This window comes from Halyomorpha halys, unplaced genomic scaffold, assembly GCF_000696795.3.
Source record: "Halyomorpha halys isolate HHAL.00 unplaced genomic scaffold, Hhal_1.1 Scaffold99.1, whole genome shotgun sequence".
Taxonomy (NCBI): Eukaryota; Metazoa; Arthropoda; class Insecta; order Hemiptera; family Pentatomidae; genus Halyomorpha; species Halyomorpha halys.
The window spans coordinates 934,842-951,502 of record NW_027108239.1 but is presented as its reverse complement, the minus strand read 5'-3'; positions in this window follow the sequence as shown (position 1 = coordinate 951,502).

Genomic DNA, 16,661 nt, shown 5'->3' with positions numbered 1-16,661 from the left:
AATTAATGTGTTTTTGAATGACTTTTTCAGATATATTCCTTATATATATGCACTGTGTTAAAAAATTTTATAGTAACAAGAAGTTTTTTTTTCTCAAATGAACGATCAAATATTTCTTACATTTTATTGTTTTTTTGAAACAGTAGTTCCTTTTAGGGGATGCCGAAACGGCATGATCATCACGTCACTTTCGGACAGTTTACTTTTACAAGATAAGTGAGAATTAAGGGAAAAGTGGCTTAGCCTAAAAGCCCACAAGGAGCGAAACGTTTCCTACAAAAACTCACAAAGAGATGAAGCCGAAATCGGCCGAGATAGGAATGAGAAGTTGTAACAAAACAACATTACGAAGGGGCACAAAAGACGAGGAAGAAGGAGAGACAGATGGAGCTGATAAGTTTGTTCATCGGAACAAATGGCAAACGTAACTGTATACTTTAGTAGCCCTACCATTCAACTGTTCTGCGTGAGTCGGCATTGAGTACCGGTGGGCTGGTTCTAGCGCTCCTGAACCGGGGAAAAAAATAATCTATGTTTGTGTTTGAACGAATATTTTTTATTAGGTTTAGATAGGTTTGTCACTTATTATATTTTGTTCATATAATCACAAAAATATTTTTTTTTAATATATCTATTTTTTTCCTTCACTTGACAATGTATGGAATAAATAATAAGGGGAAGTATTACGATCCTGGAAAATTTTGTTTTAGAATTTCCGAAGGAAATACACGTTTTGATGTTTCGTTGGCCCAAATCAACAAGTCTCGCAAAATGTTCAGTGTGTGTGTTACAGCAACTATTTTGTTAAAATCCATTAACTGAAAATACCACTTTAGTAATCGATTTAACACTTTTTTAAAGAGCCACCAGCTTATTAGCGATGGATAAATACAATATTAGGGAATTTGATGAATTTAAAAAGGAGTAAGAAGGAAAAATAGTAACTAGAGTTCAACTAAGAAAAAGCCGAGATCGCACGATCTCTTCCTGTATAGTACAAGAGCCCAAGAGGAGAAAAAAGGCAGTTATCTCACCCCAATTTTTGATTACTTTGATTAAAACTATGTATAATTAATAGTCAAAATTGATGAGTCTGCTCAGTATAGGTAGGGTGAATAAAAGATGGCGGCTGTTTGAAAACGATAAAAAAAATTAATTTTTCATTCGGAGCTCTATATCTTAAAAAGTAGGAACAACACAAAACCTAAGAGAACTTCATTTAAAGATGAGCAAATTTTATAAAATATGAGCCCTAAAAGAGATATTTACGTTAAATAGTTCTCGAGTTATAGCTTTTTAAAAAGCAACATTCCATAAAAATGTTGTATGGAACGTACTGAAAGATCAGTAGTTAGCGAATTTATTTTTAAAAATCTATATCTCAAAAACCATATGACGTACAGATGTCTATTAGCACTCAAATTAAAGCTAGTTTAATGAGCTATAAAGTAGTTTATGATGTTTATCTTCGTAGGAGTAATAGTTTTCATAAAATTTGCTAATATAAATTAATTTATAGTTATTCGGATAAATTTTTATTGCCCAAATTTATATTCATATGTGAATATCATAAAAACTACTACCCAAACGAAGAAAAGTGTCATAAACTACTTTATAGTAAGTTAAATTTCATTTATTTTGAGTGTTGGCAGACATATGTGCGTCTTATGGATCTAGAGATACATTTTTTCAAAAATCCAATATTTTATACGAACAACTAGAAATTAACATTTTGTGAGTTTATTTTGTTAAATATCATAAAAACTACTAGTCCTACAAAGATAAACGTTATTAAATATTTTATAGTAAATTTAACTAGCTTTCATTAGAGTGCTGGCAGACATCTGTACGTCAAATGGTTTCTGAAATGAAGTTTTTCATAAATCAAACTTATTGCCCGAACAACTATAAATCGATTTATTTTAGCATATATCATGAAACCTACTATTCCTACAAAGGTAAAGGTCATAAACTACTTTATAGTACATTAAACTAGCTTTAATTTGATTGCTAATAGACATCTGTACGTCAAATAGTTGCTGAGATATAGATTTCTCAAAATAAATTAACTAACTACTGATATTTGAGTACATTTTTATGAAATTTTGCTTTTTAAAAGGCTATATCTCGAGAACTATTGGACGTAAATAGCTCTATTAGGGCTAATATTTCAGCAAATTTACTCTTTTTTAAATAATGTACTCTTAGGTTTTCTAGTGTTGTTGATAGTTTTTAAGATATAGAGCTCCGAATGAAAAATTAGTGTTTTTTAAGGTTTTGAAAAAGCCGCCATTTTTTATTCCCCCTATCTATACTTGGCAGACTCATAAATTTTGACTATTAATTATACATAGTTTTCATTAAAGTAGTGGGGTGAGATAACTGCTTTTTTCTCCTCCCGGCTCTTGGATTAATAGCATTCACGAAGCCTAGAACACGAATTTTCATATTAAGTGAAAATCGCGTGATACGTCTACCGAACTAGAATTCTTTTTATTTGATGTTTAAACGAAAATTCGTCATTTAAGCCCTGTTACAATATTTAAATAAGTATAAGACCTATCTGGTATCAAAGCTCGTTTAATTATACATTGATTTACCGATTTTAATAACAATCTTTAATGGCCTTTTTGAGTAAATCCTAAAACAAAAAAATATAAAATCGATTCTCTAAAGTGGTATTTCCAATAGGTTTCAAGTAAAACTTTTCTGTGGCATCCCAGGTATGTACATGTTGTAAATATGCAATTTTGGGTTTTGCATGAATTTTACGACTTATGCCGGTTATAGGCACAACCAGCATTTTGAGAGACGTTGACAACTCACGGAATCTCAAAACGTGCATTTCCGTCGGAAACTCGAATTCGAAATTTTGCACGATTATAATACTTCCACTTTCTATATATTCCACATATCGGTGAATAAAAGTATTTTAATTGAGCCAACGTTTTGCCCCATGTTGCAGGGTTTCGTCAGGGCTAAAAAAGATACAAAAACTTAACATAAGTAAAAAAGTAAATAGGAAATTACTGAGGTATACAATTAAACGTAAAAATTAAATAAATAAAAGGTTATAAACAAAAATGAGAATAGAAATATTTATATTTTATTTTTATACCAGATCGGCCTGGTGGGCTTTACATGATTGATATAACTTATATTATATATATTTTTTAACAGTTGATTATGAGGGGGTATAGTCATACAAATGACACCCCTAACTATATAAAATGTTCTTATTAAAAGAAAAAAAAAGAAAATAAATAGATAAGAATAATGCTTCTTAATAAAAGAGGAAAGTAAAATTAATAACAAAAAATAATGATATTGGTACACTTAAATAAAACAAACAATTGTTTTCTATTAGTAAAACGAAACAAGTTAATTTGAAAAAGGGAAGAGAGAAGAAAAGAGAAAAAAAATAATAATGAATAAATAAAATGAATAATAATAATATGTAAATAGAGGTAATTTACTATAAATTAATTTTAGATTTATTAAAAATTTATAAAAGAATCCTGCAGCAGTCTGGGCTTCGACTCTGCGGGTTGAGGTTGGGTTTCCCAGGTTGTAGGTCACTGCTCCTTTAACTGTCGGCAACTGGGAGGGGAACTACACGAACCGTTTTTTTATAAAATCCTCTATTGACTCCATTTGTAATTCGCGATGCGATTGGCTATTTCTTATGAACCAAGGAGCATTAGCGATTCTTAGAACTTTATTTTGAAAAGGTTGTAGTTTTTTCCTTTTCGTGAAGGATGCCCCTCCCTAGACTTCACAGCCGTACATCAGCAGTGGCCTGAGGATTGTTTTAAATATAAGAACAGTTGTTTCTGGTTTTAGTTTGGAATTTCTGTTTAGGATAGGATATAGCATTGCTAACATTGCATAAGTTTGATGTTGAAATGGTGATTCCAGGTAAGGCGGCGATCTAGGTGAATTCCCAGGTATCTTACTGTTTCACTGGCAGGGTTCCATTTCACATTTTTACCTTTGATACGGTGGATCTGGTGGGCGTCGAAGAGTAAAAACTTTTGAGTTGCATTTTTCAAAGAATAGAAATAGTAACAGATGAAAAGAAGAAATATAAAAGAAAGTACAAATTAAGAGATGAAAAAGGGAGATACGAATAAAATCAAGAATAAAGGGAGAAAATGAACGATACAGAATTCATACCTGTTTTGACAGAAGTCAAAGTCAGAGTGAAGCCTTTATATTGGGAGGAGTGGGGATGGCAGTTAAATACGTTAAATTTGAAAATAATAGTAAGGTAAACAGAGTAGAATATTAAAGAAAATATTAAAAATAGACAAATATTAAATATTAATATACATAATAGAGGGGGGGGGGAAGAAAAAGTTATTAAGTTTAATAATGAGAGTTTGTTGTGCTAGACAAGTCATGTCTGTCATATGTTTTCCACATGTATATAAACAATAAAAAAAGTTGTATTTAATTTTCTAAAACCTTTGTCTTCGTCTTGTCGAACTGCAATTGTCCCGACGGCAAATCAACTGTTGACGGTAGCGAACTGAATAAAAAATAGAAAGAAGATTAAAGTCTGTGGGTGATTAACAAAGAGGAGATAAGAAGAGCTGCTTGTGGCAGTCCCTTTGTGCCCCCCAGCCGTCGGCCAACTCTACCTATAATTGCCAGCCCCATCTTTAGAACTCCTCTACGGTCCGCTTGTTAGTATTGCTATGCCCTTTTACATCTAGCCAATCCTTGGTTCAGTCCTCTTCTTGTAGCTATAGTCAAAAGCTTTTTTTAAATTTATGTTTTATAATCCCAGATATCCGGCTTTTAATAATTACTACAAACCAGATTCTCACAAAACCATTTATAAATCATAGGCAAGATGATTTCGCTAATTTTAATTGACAAAAAAATGTCCGACGTTTCGGCTTGTATACTGTCTAAGGAATACTATAAAATTCAAAAAATATGTATAATCGTATCAATTTCTTGAGACTGATATTTATTTTATGAATAAATCAAATGGTATCTGTGTCTCAACACTCTTTATATCAACAGTCCGACTTTTCGGCCATTCTCAAGGACAATCTAACAATTAGTAGCTTATTATACAATTGTAACAACATCATTATTATTTATTAAATAAAACCACAAATTGTATCCAATACTGTCTCAACACTTTATTTCTTATTAGTCCAACGTTTCGGCTATTCCAGCCATCTTCAAGGACATCTAAATATTCAACAGCTTATATTATATCTTTATTTTTAAACATTTATAACCATCATTATTCACTATATAATATAACATACCTTTAATACAAATCTTCTCCTCACATTAATTTATAATTTTTATTGCAGGCTATTCTGCCCAGGTCATTTTCTTATTTTAATTTCAAACCTATTCCAAACACTCAATCATTAAAAAGTTATATTTATTATTAATAAGCTTACTAAGCTTAAGTCTAATTACTTATTTATTTAAATTTTAAAACCATTAACTTTTCTTTTTCTTTATAAAATTATCCACAATATAAAATACACCACCATATAACAAACTATTTATAACCTTCCACTCACACAGGTCTGCCTTGTTTTAAATTAATATATTATTTATTTTAAATTGCATTTTTGTTTCAATTTGGTATTTATTTTAATTCTCAAATTCCCTTTATTAAATTTCATTGTAACTAGTAACAATTTTCTCTATTATTTTTATAAATTTATTTTGCTTAAAATCTCTGCATAATGTTGGTTTAAATTCTTAGTATCTGTTTTAAAATTAACTGTGTAATTGATGTTCTCTGATATATAAATTGATTCAAGTATTTTTCTTTTGTATAAATTGTTTTCTTTATGTAAAATTATGGTGTTATCAAAATCAAAATTATGTTGGTTTTTGGCTGTATGCTGTACAAGAGCTGTTTTATTTGGATCCTTTTCTTTATTTCTTGTATCATTTTTGTGTTGATATATTCTATATTTATCATTATTATTAATAATTTAACATACCTTAAATATAAATTTACACATCACATCCAAATTTAAAAATGTTTTGTAGGCTAACAAAATTAAAGATGATCTAAAATTAAAAATCAATTACATAAGTATTAAAGTTTAAAAAATTAAATACATAATCAATTACTAACAATCTTTTTATACAATTAATAATGTGAAATTCACTTGGATTCTTTTAAATAATCCCAAGATGAAAAGCCCTCAGAAAAAATAACCTATTACTGTCGACTAAATTTTTTTTTTTGGTTGGCTTTGCAGACCTTGTAGATCTTTGGCCGTCCGAACAAGCCTCCTGTTTCGGGCTACTCCTAAGCAGTTTGCTGAATGCAGCTCTTTCGCATTTTGTCTATCGCTCTAGTTTTTGGACTCCCATGTTGTCTCTTGCCAACTATAACAGCATTCATTGTTAACTAGTCTCTGCAAACAGTTCTCTGTTACCACTTTTCTATGTGTCAAGGTTCTTATTCCAGGATTTTCCTTTTACATCTCTTAGTTCAAGAACCGGGAAGAGAAAAAAGACAGTTCTCTCACCCCAATTTATTATTGATTTAATGAAAACTATGTAATTACTAGTCAAAACTGATGAGTTTGCCAAGTATAGATAGGGGGAATAAAAAATGGCATCTGTTTCAAAACATTAAAAAATCATTAATTTTTCATTCGGAGCTCGTTCTATATCTTACAAACTACCAACAACACTAGAAAATCTAAAAGCACATTATTTAAAGAAGAGTAAATTTCCCGAAATATTAGCCCTAATAGAGCTATTTACGTCCAATAGTTCTTGAGATATGGCATTTTAAAAAGCAAAATTTCATAAAAATGTACTGAAATATCAGTAGTTAGTGAATCTATTTTGAGAAATCTATATCTCAATAACCATTCCACGTACAAATGTCTATTAGCACTAAAATTAAAGCTAAATAATTGTACTATAAAGTAGTTTAAGACCTTTACCTTCGTAAGAGTAGTAGTTTATATTTGCTAAAATAAATTGGTTTATAGTTATTCGGACAATAGGTTTGAATTATGAAAAACTTTATTTCAGAAACCATTGGACGTACAAATGTCAGCCAGCACTCAAATTAAAGCTAGGTAAATTTACTGTAAAATATTTTATAACTTTTATTGTTGTAGGAGTAGTAGTTTTTATGATATTCACATATGAATATAAATTTGGCAAATGAAAATTTGTTCGAACAACTATAAATCAATTTATTTTAACAAATTTCATGAAAACTACTACGCAAATCAAACGAAAACATCATAAATTATTTTATAGCTCATTAAACTAGCATTAATTTGAATGCTAATAGACATCTGTACATCAAATGGTTTTTGAGATATAGATTTTTCAAAAAAAAAAAAAAACACTAACTACTGATCTTTCAGTACGTTCCATACAACATTTTTATGAAATGTTGCTTTTTAAAAAGCTATAACTCGAGAACTATTTAACGTAAATATCTCTTTTAGGGCTCATATTTTATAAAATTTGCTCAAGAAAGATTATTTCAATTTACACAGTTCAACTAAAACTACTGTTATTTCAGTGCCCTATTTTTATTTAACTATTTTCGCTATCGTAATAAAGTTCATTTTTTTAATTTGTTTGGCATATATTACATTTCAATTATTTGTGGTCGTCTTGTAGTTTATTGCATTATTTTGGTTTTAAGATATTGTTATGACATCTAAAAACTTTCTTTTATAGTAATTTTTTATAGAAGATAAGAATAACTCTCTGTTGCTGCTATATTATTTAAATGAAGGTAAATGGTCTCCATTGGAATCGCGTTGGGTGGGATACACTTTCCTTTGTTGTCCCCAGGAACTATCTACAAGCTCGGTTGTGGCAGGGAAGAGATAAACCTAAGAGATTCCCCAATAAAACTGTGTTTAACATTTTAATCTTATTGTAAATGGCAGAATTATATATTTTATAGATGACAAGTTGGGATGGGCCGTTTGTAGCCGAGTATGTTTTTTTTTTTTTTTTTAAATACTACTTTTTATTTATTGATAGATATTACAATCTGCCACACAGTTGTGGGCAATAGGTAATAGTGATGAATGATCTCATACATACTAAAATAAAATAAAATAAAATAAATGATTAAAAAAAAAATCTCTCAATAAATTAAATAAATGAATAAAAACACTCAATAAATTAAATAAATGAATAAAAACTCAATAAATTAAATAAATGAATAAAAAACTCTCAATAAATTAAATAAATGAATAAAAAACTCTCAATAAATGAATAAAAACTCTCTAAATGAATAAACAACTCTCATAAATGAATAAACAACTCTCATAAATGAATAAAAAAAACTCTCCCTGACCATGTTAATGCGCCAACTTTAACTGGCTCGTGACTGCAGCGGCGTCGGTTCGAATCCGGCCTGGAGAGTCAACTTTTATTTTTGTGGTAGTCACACAAAATTAATAAACCCCTCACTCATATGACAGAAATGGCCAGGAGGAGGGTCATCAAATATAACAAATTGGGAAGCCGTCATAGTTGAGTGAGTTGATGCGTCCTCACCTTAACAACCTCATGTCTAGAGCGGCCCAGATTCGATTACGGTCTGGATGGGTTGACTTTCATTTCGTGGCTGACCCACGGAATAAAAACTCGACCATCCCACTCTGTATGGATAGGTTGGTTACCTACAGGACACCACTCTTTGAGATATTCCAAAATAGCATTAAAAATAAATTCAGTAAACTAAAAAATTGTACTTATAGCGAGTGTTTAGCTGTCATTCGTTGAGAAGTTTTGATCTATATCTAATATTTTTTTCATTGGATCCAAATAAAATGTGGAATCGCTCTGACGAAGAATTACATAAATTAGTTCAAGAATGGTGAAGTAAAATATATATATAAAAAAAAAAAATTGATAGACTTTTAGTTTTTGAAATTAGTAAGAAAGCTTAGTGAGATGATTATTTTTACTGATGAAGGAATATTGAATATTGTTAAACAACCAACTTTTTTCTCGAAACTACTTAGATTATTAAAAAAAAATTTCTTATTTAATTTCTGTCTTAAGGTTTAATATTTTACACTGTACTTTTTCATTATTAGGCACCTTTTCGGACATCTGTCCATCTTCAGGTCCATTCTACAATTATTTTAGAAATGTTAGATTTGATCAAGCCTTTACATTCACTTTCAAATCAACACCACTCACGACTATGTTGAACTGTATATAGTGTAATCTCAGTAATTCGGTACTCCGTTTACTCCGAAATAAAAACCGAATAGCGGTTTCGGAGTACAGAAAAAAAAACATTTCAATTACTGAAGTGGGTAACAGAGAATGTTATATCGTGGAACCAAGTCCTCCTTTTACAACGCCTGAGAGAAGAAGCAATGAATAAGTTTCTACAGAAGTGTTCTGTTAAACTTCTTTCAAATGTTTAATTACATGTAAAAATATGATTAAAAAAAATAAATAAATAAAAATAATTATGTACATTCCCATTAGTGAATTTTTACATTTTTCGGAATAATTTCTGTAATCCGAACACCCACCTGTAGCAATTAGTTTGGATTACTGAGGTTACACTGTATTAATGAAGATTATTATATGAAATGAGAAAAGCCAATTATAATTTTATGTAATTATTTTAAATTATCCTATGTCGCATCCTCTTAAAGGGTCTTAATTTAAAAAAAAAAATATGTCATTTTTTATACCTTAAATTAATGTTTTACTTTAATATTTACCAAGCAAGATATATTATTTAAATTCTTAAATTGTTCCAATTTTTAAATTTCTCGGCTTATCCATCTCTGTAATTGGACTAAGTTTTTTTATTTTTGAAAAGGTTTAGTATAATTCCTCCCTTCTTGTTATTATACATTGTTATATTGGTTATTGTTTGATATTCATTATGACAATTATGTCAACATAAGTCTCATACAAAAGATACCCCTAATTATATACAACCTTATAAACAAAAAATTAACATAAAATAAATAGATTAAATAATAATTCTTAATAAAAGAAACGTTAATAATAAAATAATGACATTTATGGATTTAACAAAATAAATAATTGACTTCTAATGGAAAAAAAAAAAAGTTAATTTGAGAAAAAGATGAAGAGAAAAAAAAAGAAATGAAGATAAAATAAAATTTTAGAGTGACAATAACAGAACTGTTAAATACAGAATTTATAACAGGGTGTCCTGCAGCAGCCTGGCCTTCAGTCTTTGGGTTGTGGTTGGGTTTCCCAAGTTGTTAGTAACTGGGAGTGGAACTTCATGAACCTTTTTTTGAGGTAATTCTCTATTTGTAATTCCCGATGTAATTGGCTGTTTCTTACAATCCACGGAGCATGCAATGCAATTCTTATGACTTTATTTTGAAAAGATTGTAATTTTTTTTTTCTTTTCGTAAAGGAAGTCGTTCCCCAGACTTCACAGCCATACATCAGCAGTGGCCAGAGAATTCTTTTAAAGATAAGAATAGCTGTTTCTGATTTTAATTTGGATTTTCTATATAGTAGGATATAGTATTGCTAACCTTAGTTCTCAATTGAGAATTAGTAACAGGAGTAGGATTAGCAGTTATCAGGATATACACCAAAATATTTGTTTCTTGTTGTTCGGAAAAAACGTTAGGTTTAAGAAAAATTACATCAGGAATCATTATATATAAGCCTATTAGTACTTAGATTAAAGCTAGTTGAATGTACTGTAATGTATCTGATGACGTTTATCTTGTTATGAGTAGTATGATATTTGCCAAAATCAAACAAAAAATTGATTTTTCGTTATTAGGAAAAAAAATTACTATTTGAAAAACTGTATTCCGAGAATTATTGAACTTTAAGAGCTCGTGTTTTAGAAAATTTAGTCTACTTCAAATAATATGCTATTACGTTCTTTAGTATTGTAGTTTATTATAAAGGATATGGAGCTCCGAATGAAATTTTCTATTTTTCTGCAATAAAATAAACTTCTGAGGTCATGTTCGTTAAATAATTACATTTTATTGACACTTAATGTGTTCCTTGTACAGTCTCGATTAAAATTGAATTTTTCTCTAACTGAACATAACGCGCCATTTTTTCTTCACTTGAAAGAACTAAAAAATAAATTTTTATTAACTTCCGGAACAGCCATCATTTTTTTATTACTCCGTATTGTGACTGGCAGGGTCATTAATTTAATTTGAACTGTTCATATTTTTCATAAAAGTACTAAAACTTTAGGGTTAAATAGATATCCTTCATGCTCCTTAATTTGTCAAAAATAATGATTATAATGTTTTATATGTAACCGATCTAGTCCGAACCAGATATCAATCTTTCTATAATAAACTCCCTAACCACACAAACCTACAAGTTAACCTCGCTGCCTCTTCTATTCCTGAGAAGAAGATGGCCTCGAGACCTTCTAATGTAGAAATGTTATTAGTAATCTATGGATAGTTTCTCAACTTGTCACTATCATATCATTGTAATCTAACATTTATAAAATGTATACTACTAGAACTATTTTAATAAAAATATATGAAAAACAAAAAAACATTTCGTTTTTCAGTCATATAGTTTATAAAAGAATATATTTTTCGCTTATTTGGCAGGTGATTTCTTTTATTGTTATCTATTTTAATGAGATATTATTTTTATTAATATATAAAGTATTTTATTGAATATATATATAAGTCTTGGATTTATGACACCCACATTCAGTGAACATGGGACCAATAGAAGGGCTCAGGGGAAGAATATGTAAACGATAAATTATATCAATTTTTTATTAAATTAGTTTTTAAAAATTTTACAATATTATCTAATGTTTTATATAGTCCACATCCATAATACTTTTTGGTAAATATGCTAGAATCAAGGTGTTAGATTAATTAGAACTTATGTTATTGCCACTAATCCGTCACAAAATGTTACATAAAATTTAGATACAAATGCTAAATAATTTTATGGTATAATTTTATCGGTTACAGAACAAAGTCATTATTACATGATTTTGAAGTTCACGGGCCAAATCATGTCCTTGTTTGCCATAATTTTTATGCATGTTTCAAAACTTTAACCAAAATTTTTGTTCTATAAACGTTCAGCCTTCTGGGTTGTTACGGCAATACACCTATATGTGTATGTTATAAAGCCTAATGTAGAAATGTTATTTGAGTGCTATCAACATGCCTGTGTCATACCATTATGATCTTACATCAAATTTACTGTAAGTATTTGTATATTATGTAAATACGGTTGTAAAAATGTCAATAAATAAATTTAAAATATATATATATATATATATATAACTTATTCCCCCCCCCCCGGGCTCTTTTACTATGTATGGAGGCAATTCACATTCAGCAAATATATTGAAGAGCTAGTGGAATGAAATGACACGCAACCACATCCATTCGTTTCTACTAGTTACATAGCCATATCTTGATGAAAAGAAGGGGTGGGCTGAAGCTCAGGGCTAAAAGGCACCGAAGAGCTAGTGAAAGAAAAAGATGAAAAGGAAGACACTAAAATCTGTGGCTATTTCTTAAAGGCGGACACGTGGACAAGCAAAAACAAAGGTCGATTTCAAACAATGGCAGCACTGTTCGTAGTAAGTGAGCCCAAAGGCGTGCGGGCACCTCATCAGGGAATATTGAAGTTGGAGGGTTGGCAGCCCTGGGATACATCTACCCTCCCTTATCTATTCTCTCTGCCCTTCACCCCTCGGGCCTTCCCATGCGTATTCTTATTGGTTCTTCCACTGGAGTCGGGGTTAGTACTCTCCTGGAAATAAACCTGACAAAAGCAGTTTCTGGTACTACTAAAACGAAAAAATTACATTTACATAGAATACAATTTTTTTTTAATTCTTTCTTTTAAACAATTATCAGTTATTAATTTCCATATAAAGATATATAATAATATTAATAAATTGGGATCAGGCCATCATTACCAATCACACAATTCTTCATAATAAGCTCTCTATTTTGCAAATCTCTATGAGAGGAATGACTTCACAAGATGGTAGCAAAAAAAAAAAAAATTAGAAATATCAGGATTCAGCCGAGAAATTAAAACAATTGTATAAGCTTGAGAAAGTCTGGGTGCTACCGTTGATTATCTCAACCAATGGTCTGATCCTGGAGACGACACTGGAGAGCATTAAAGACCTGGATAAGTTGTTAAATATTCTGGAACTAATGCAGAAAGCTGTGTTGCGATTGCGATTGCGATCCCAGTCAGAAAATTCATTAATATTAAAGATTAATTTGCCTCACCCTTGACCTAGGTTCAGGTACGTGCTACTTCCGGTTTAACCCAGAATTATACCATAATGCTAACCTCATTTTTAAAAATATATATATACATTCAATAAAACCGTATTGTCAACACCAATGTGCTGAGGCTTAAATAATCTAGTTAAAAATATCAGCTTTTTTATTGTTAAAATTTGTTAGCGTATTTATTTTCTCAATTTCTTTATCGCTGGGTTAAACTTTTCATTAGATTAATCTTCAGTGCATTCAACCACATTTATAATTGTTTTGTTCTTGTTTGAATTTTCAAACATTGTTACTAAAGGAAGTGTATTTTAAATATTTTTGTTGTTGTCACATTTATTTTACTATTCAGAAATCCGAATTTTCCCTGATCCGACCCCCCTTGGGATTAGCGAGATTCCCTTTTATTAATAAAGAATTCTGATCCTTTGTTACCTAAATATTGGAATATGACCTTTAATATACTGGTTGTTACCTAAGTTATTTAGGTAATCCACCAAGACAATAAATCTATATATAAACCGATGGGAGATTTAGATTCTCTTAAAAACAAAGTGGGGTTCCATACCTCCAGCTTCCTCTCTATAATAATATTAATAGTAAATAAATATACTATAAAATTCTAAAAATTGAAAAATAAAATATATTTTTCTTATTGTATAAAGCTATACAGGTTAAGGTGCCTAAACATTGCCGCTGACATATTATCGATTTTTCGATTAATTTAATTTTCTTATATAATATAATTTTTTTTTATATTTAAAATAATAAAAAAAAAATCACAATCTGAACAAATACATCTCCTATTTAATAAAAATCTATTGACATTTGCATTAGTTAATTTCTGATAAATAGGTCATTGGTTAAAATTTTTTTTAATTTTTAAATGTTTTTAATGATTTATAATATTTCTAATAAAATACGATATGCGAATCGTAGTACGGCTGATAGTTAAACAAATATTAAATATGACTGACTGTTCAAGTAATATGAAGTTATGTCAATCAGATTTTATTTTAATATTAAACATTTAATTAATATCATAATTTTTTTTTTATTGGTTTATTACCTTTTTGTTTAATATCGCTTCCACTGCCAGAGCCATTAGCGAATTTTGATTTTATTAAATTACTTTAATTAATTTTTTGGATATAATTATTCATAATTGATTTACTAATTTATTATATTTCGAACATTTAAAAATGTCATATACACGTTAATTCAATTCAATCAGATATAACTTTGTTTTTTTTTTTAATATGCACAAAATTTAAATTACATTTGAAATTACAAGCGAAATTGAGTTTAATCCAAACGCCAATAAAATATTTGTGTTTTCACGCATTTTTTTTCTATTAATCTGGAGACCTACAGACCTTTTTTAACTTTTGAAATACTATTGTTCTCAAAATTTGAATTTTTTATAATAATAATAATAATCATAGTCTTTATTAATCCTGGGATGGATCCCTGCAGAATAATATTACAGGTGTCAGAATTATGATTTACAGCCTTAGAGTAAAATACAAAATTTTAAAAATTAAAATTAAATTTAAAACTAACATAAGTATGATTATGAATTTGATAATAAACAATAAACAATAATAATTAACAGAATATATTAGATTAAAATAGAAAAAAATAAAATAAAACTATATATCATATTATAATTCATAAGGTGTTTAAATTCTAATAAAAAAGAAAAACAAATAAAAAATGAAAAAGAATCAAATACAAGTAAACTAAAAGTAATAAAGAAAAAGGAAATATTACTGTTAATACACATATTTACACAAGTGTAAACAAAAATCAAAATTATCAAATACAGAAGATAAATAAACCAACATAAAAGGTAATGAAAAAATATTAAATAAAATAAATTCTCTAACAAATAATAAATATTAAGGATATAATTATAATAAAATGAAATAAATTATAATACTAATATTCTTATTTTAGTATTATTACTATTATCATATCGATATAAAGATCTTTTTTTTTTATGTATCCTACAATATCTCTCAATTGGTTCATTAATAAAATTTAGATAAGACTAAAACTAGAGAGCAATAAAAAAAATTTAAAAATCATATTATATTTATTATGGACACACAAAAAAAAAAATTCAACATCTTTCTATTTAACGTTTCCATAAACTAGTGGTGGAAATTGGAATACATTTGGAAACGTGGTATATATTTACTTTATTTATTTTTTTTATTATTGAAAATCATAATAATTGTGGAATTTCATAAATAAGACTGCTATTATCGAAAAGGAAGTCAGATAATAATTAAACGTTGTATTGGTTCAAAAGATTGACTCAAGGATTGAGTGATTTTCCTAAAACAAAATAAAAATATAACCAAGGGGATGTTTCTCATACAGAACGACACCGACCCAGTTCAAATATTTATTCTTTAGAATCAATTCGGTTTCTTATTAAAAGAAATATTTTATTGAATGTTTGTACGAGTGGCTATAATTTTTTAAAACAACATTTGCTCGACACCATCCTTTTCCTCACAAATATATTTGATTTTTATTTTAAAAGTTTTCTTAAATTATTTCATCATTCCTATTGCCAAAATAGAAATGGTATGAATTTTCAATAGTCTTGAAGTTTTAAAATGATGAATTGTAATATAATATTTAAATCCATTTTATGACGCTGTTTTAATATAGTTATTTTAATTCCATTGTCTATTTTCTTTTAAATTTAATTTGATTTTAAATTTTATAACTAATACAATACTTTTTTATAATGTTACTCATACATCTATATAATTTCTCATTAAAATTTTGTTTGTTTTTTTAAATAGAACAAAATGTCTTAAAGAATTTGAGGTTTGAATTTTTTTTTTAATTAAATAAATAATAATGTTAGACGCAGTTCTTACCTTAGAGCACTTAGTAAATACTTAATATAATAATTTTAGCTTCTCCATGTGATATAAAGTTATATTTAGTAATTTAAAAAAACAAAACAAAAAAAAACCCACTTTATTATATCCAATAAAGCATACCTAACATTTAAGTAAATTTTGTCAAAAAATTCTTGCACAACCAATTTTTAGCCTAAAAACAATTATGTATTACAGGCCGAAACGTATTTTATTTTATCATTATGGTATTTTATTTATTTATTTTTTTCATACACATAGTTTGATTATGTTCATTTTGTTTATCCTTCTGTTGGTATATATTTTAAGAGAGATTTTTTTTTTCTTCATTTATTTATTTGTATTATTATTTTATTTTAGTACGAATGTGATCATTCATCACTATTACCTATTGCCCGCAACTGTGTGGCAGATTGTAATATCTATCAATAAAAAGTATTATAATTTTGTCTTCAGTAATTTTAAGAATTGGGAAATATATGCATATATT